The sequence below is a fragment of the Arachis hypogaea genome, chromosome 15, assembly GCF_003086295.3.
Source record: "Arachis hypogaea cultivar Tifrunner chromosome 15, arahy.Tifrunner.gnm2.J5K5, whole genome shotgun sequence".
NCBI classification, from domain to species: domain Eukaryota; kingdom Viridiplantae; phylum Streptophyta; class Magnoliopsida; order Fabales; family Fabaceae; genus Arachis; species Arachis hypogaea.
Window position 1 is genome coordinate 35,667,996 of NC_092050.1, and position 5,276 is coordinate 35,673,271.

Genomic DNA, 5,276 nt, shown 5'->3' on the forward strand with positions numbered 1-5,276 from the left:
TCTTTACATTTTCTTGTTTTGTGTCTTTTCTTGTTTTTTATATGCATTTTTGAATTACTAGTGTCTAAAATTTAAAAATTTTTTAGTTCGGTGTCTTGCATGTTTTTCTTTTCTTAAAAATTTTCAAAAAAACATGTTCTTGATGTTCATCTTGACATTCAAAGTGTTCTTGGTGTTCATCTTGACATTCAAAGTGTTATTGCATGCATTATTAGTTTTGATCTTAAATTTTTATGTTATGTGTCATTTAAATGTTTTTCTCTTTCCTCATTAAAAATCAAAAATAAAAAAAAATATCTTTTCCTTATTTTGCTCATAATTTTTGAAATTTTAGATTGATTTAATAAAAAAATTTTAAAATTTAGTTGTTTCTTGTTAGTCAAGTCAAAATTTCAATTTAAAATTTCTATCTTTTTCAAATCTTTTTCAAAAATCAAATCTTTTTCATTTTTTCTTAATATTTTTGAAAACTTAAAAAATTTGATTTTCAAAATCTTTTTCTTACTTTTATTTTATAATTAATGTTAACAATTAATATTTTGATTCAAAGTTTTTCAAGTTATTACTTGCCTATTAAGAAATGATCCATCTTTAAATTCTAGAATCATATCTTTTAGTTTCTTGTTAGTAATAAACTTTAATTTCAAAAATAAAATCTTTTTAATATTCTTTTCAAATCTTTTTCAAATAAATTTTAGTCATATCTTTTTCAAAACTTAATTTCAAAATCCTTTTCTGATTTTTTATCTTTTTCAAAACCACCTAACTACTTCTCTCTCTCATTGATTTCGAAAATCAAATAGTAAGAAAAGAAATAAAATAAAATTAGAATTTAAAGCAATTAATTTAAAATAAAAATTTTCAAAAATCTTTTTAAACAATCAATTTATTTAATTTTCAATTAATTTCATTTTATTTCTCTTTTTAAATTTCGAATACTAACCAATAATTAAAATAAAAACAAAAATATTTTCCGTTTATTTTAATTTAAAATTCAAATTCTCTCTCTCTCTCTCTCTCTCTCTCTCTCTCTCTCATCTCTTTCTATTTATTTATTTATTTACTAACACTTCTCTTCTTCTTATAATTCGAACCCTCTCTCCCTCTCTGTGTTCGAATTCTTCATCTTCTCTCTTCTTCATTCTACTCTTCTATTCTTCTACTCACATAAAGAAATCTCTATACTGTGACATAGAGGATTCCTATTCTTTTCTGTTCTCTTCTCTTTCATATGAGCAGGAGCAAGGATAAGAACATTCTTGTTGAAGCTGATCTGAAACATGAAAGGACTCTAAAGATGAAGCTAAGAGAAGCTAAGGCACAACACTCTGGAGAGGACCTGACAGAATTTTTTGAAAAAGAAGAAGAGATGGCCGAACCCAAAAACAATGGTGGATATGCAAGGAAGATGTTTGGTGACTTTTTTGCACCCTCTTCTGACTTCTGTGGAAGGAGCATCTCAATTCCTGCAATTGGAGCAAACAACTTTGAGCTTAAGCCTCAATTAGTTTCTCTAATGTAGCAGAATTGCAAGTTTCATGGACTTCCATTGAAAGATCCTCATCAGTTCTTAGCTGAATTCTTGCAAATCTGTGACACTGTTAAGACTAATGGGGTTAATCCTGAGGTCTACAGACTTATGCTTTCCCCTTTGCTGTAAAAGACAGAGCTAGGACATGGTTGGACTCACAACGTAAAGATATCCTGAACTCTTTGGAAAAGTTGGTCAATGCTTTCTTGGCCAAATTATTTCCACCTCAAAAGTTGAGCAAGCTTAGAGTGGAAGTCTAAACCTTCAGACAGAAGGAAGGTGAATCCCTCTATGAAGCTTGGGAAAGATACAAATAATTGATCAGAAGGTGTCCTTCTGACATGTTTTTAGAATGGAGGATCTCTTCATCTGAAGAAGACGCCTGCAGAAGCCTAGGAACTCATTGAAATGGTTGCAAATAACCAGTTCATGTACACTTCTGAAAGGAATTCTATAAATAATGGGACAACTCAGAAGAAAGGAGTTCTTGAGATTGATACTCTGAATGCCCAGAACAAAATATTGACTCAGCAGGTCAATATGATTTCTCAGAGTCTGTCTGGAATGCAAGCTGCATCAGGCAGTACTAAGGAAGCTTCCTCTGAAGAAGAAGCTTATGATCCTGAGAATCCTGGAATGGAAGAAGTGAATTACATGGGAGATTCCTATGGAAAAACTTACAATCCTTCATGGAGGAATCATCCTAATCTCTCATGGAAGGATCAACAGAAGCCTAATCAAGGCTTCAATAATAATAATAATGGTGGGAGAGCACGGTTTGGCAATAACAAACCTTTTCCATCATCTTCTCAGCAACAGACAGAGAATTCTAAGCAGAGTCACTCTGACTTAGCAGCTGTAATCTCTGATCTATCTAAGACCACTCTCAGTTTCATGACTGAAGCAAGGTCCTCCATTAGAAATTTGAAGGCACAAGTGGGTCAGCTAAGTAAAAAAGTTACTGAACTCCCTCCCAGTACTCTCCTAAGCAATACAGAAGAGAATCCAAAAAGAGAGTGCAAGGCCATAAACACGTCCCACATGGCCGAACTTGTAGAGGGAGAAAAGGCAGTGAATTCCAATGAGGAAGACCTCAATGGACGTCCACTGGCCTCCAAGGAGTTCCTTAACGAGGAGCCGAAGGAATCTGAGGCTCATATAGAGACCATAGAGATTCCACTGAACTTACTGTTGCCATTCATGAGCTCTGATGAGTATTCTTCCTCTGAAGAGGATGAAGATATTGCTGAAGAGCAAGTTGCTCAATATCTAGGAGCAATCATGAAGCTGAATGCCAAGTTATTTGGTAATGAGACTTGGGAGGATGAACCCCCATTGCTCATCAATGAACTAAGTGATCTGGTTCAACTGAACCTCAGAAGAAACAGGATCCCGGAAAGCTCTTAATACCTTGCACCATAGGCACCATGACCTTTAAGAAGGCTCTGTGTGACCTTGGATCAAGTATAAACCTCATGCCACTCTCTGTAATGGAGAAACTAGGGATCTTTGATAAACCCCTACTTTATGATGTATTTTGTGCTTAGTTTGAGTGATTTATTCAATCCTTCACCCACTTATTCATGTTAATTGTATGGTTTTACTTTCCCTTCCTTATTATGTGATGTATGTGAAAAACATGTTTCCTATGCTTTTAAATTAATTATTTTAATCACCTTTAATTCCATTCGATGCCATGATCAGTGTGTTGAGTAGTTTCAGATCTTCTAAGTAGAGTCCTTGAAGGAAAACACAAAACGGAGTCCTTGAAGAAACTGGCATCCACGCGATCGCATGGACGACGCAATCGCGTGCCAAGCGCGAAGAAGTAGCGACGCAGCCGCATGACTGACACGACCGCGTGGCAAGGAAAAGCTCCGAACGACGCGACCGCGTGACCCACGCGGACGCGTGACAGAGGCCACGCACCAGAAATTGCAAAAAACGCTCATAGCAAATTCTGAAGCCCTTTTTGGCTCAAATCCAAGTCCAAAAGGTATAGACCAGAGGTTATGAAGTGAGGGAATGCATCCATTCAAATGGAGCTCGCCAATTTCCACTTCTCATGTTTTAGATCTAGTTTTGAGAGAGGTTCTCTCCTCTCTCTCTCTTAGGATTAGGATTTAGGACTTCTCTTAGTTTTAGGAGTAACTCTCAATCCCAGGTTCTTTATTTTTATTTATTCTTCCAATTTAGTTTATGAACTCTTCATGTTAGATTTCAATTTCACTTATTAATGTTATTTGAGGTATTTCAATTCATGATTGGTTTCTTTAATTTATGTTATTGTTGCTTTACATCTGAAGGCATTTTTATTCTAGCAATTTTACTTTTTTCCCCTTTTGGTTCTGGTTAAGAAATCAGTAACTCAGGAGTTATCCAATTCGACAGCATAATTGATAATTGTTATCTTGCCAATTGAATTGAACTTCAATAATCCCAATCTTTTCTTAGTAAATAAATAGGATTCGAAGATCAAACCAATTTGTCCCTTGACCTTCCCTTGCTTTAGTAAAGGTTGACTAAGTGGAATTAAGATTCGACTTTCATTGTTGTTGATAAGAATAACTAAGCCTGGACTTCCAATTTCTCATACCTTGCCAAAAGTTTGCTTTATAGTATTTGTTTATTTATTTTAATTACTATTTAAATCAACTGTCATATTTGTCCCTCATTCTTAAAACCCCCAATTCTACAATCTCCATAACCAATAATAAGAACATACTTCCCTGCAGTTCCTTGAGAAGACGACCCGAGGTTTGAATACTTCGGTTATCAATTTTTAAAGGGGTTTGTTACTTGTGACAACCAAAACGTTTGCACGAAAGGGATTTCTGTCAGTTTAGAGACTATATCTACAACGCGACTGTTTTTATGACATTCTTTACTGACAAGAACTTACAGAACCACCAGAAACACCTTCCCCAAGGCCATTACCACCCAATACAAGCTTCAAGTGGGTACAATCCTTAACTTTTAACTTTACTTATTCACTTGAATATGGTTTACTTGAAACAGACGGCCAGCTTAGAGCACTCTGCGGCTTTAAGAGTAAGAGGGAAATGCCTCGTGCTCAGAGCTGGTGCACAAGGTTCAATAAGGTTCCATGCTTCAACTCGAAGTGCACGGATTGGCATCAAAATCAATCGAATGGGTCTCGGAAAAAGTTTGGTCACCATGGTAAGAATTTACTTTTTAAACCGCCCGGATGGAAACATGGAGATCAAGACGGAGGCGGATTTAAAAACAAGGCTTGGAATCCTGGAATCTATTCTGACATTCGTCACCCCGGGAGCCTGAAGATCTGTTTGTAGCTGCTCAGAAGCTTTACATGCCTAGTTTGGGATCCCGGAGGCTATTGGCATTCCAAGCACTGGTGGAGATTTCTGGATGAATTTAAACACAAGCCACCATAACAGGAAGCTCTTCAAATGTCCAACTTAAGGACTTTAACTAAAAGTGCTAGGTGGGAGACAACCCACCATGGTATGATCGTTTCTCTTTAATTTTTATTTAGTTTTATTTATTTTCCAGTTTTATTTTGTTTTATTATATTGAACCTGGAATTTCGCATCTCACTCATATTAGTCATTGCATTCTGCATCTTTCATGCATATTCAGTAAAAAAAAAAAGCATGGGTGAACGACGCGACCGCATGCCCCATGCGATCGCGTCAAATGGCGAACTACACTTCCCACGCGACCGCGTCATCCACGCGGCCGCGTGACCTGGAAATCGGCGTAA

At 36.1% G+C, this 5,276-nt stretch overlaps 1 non-coding gene across 1 annotated transcript; it reads right to left on the reverse strand.

The window, feature by feature from the left end:
• Positions 1-1,770: 1,770 nt before the first annotated feature.
• Positions 1,771-1,874, reverse strand: LOC112752694 (small nucleolar RNA R71). The gene has a single exon (XR_003177118.1). It is a non-coding gene; the product is annotated as a small nucleolar RNA R71 (small nucleolar RNA).
• Positions 1,875-5,276: the final 3,402 nt, after the last annotated feature.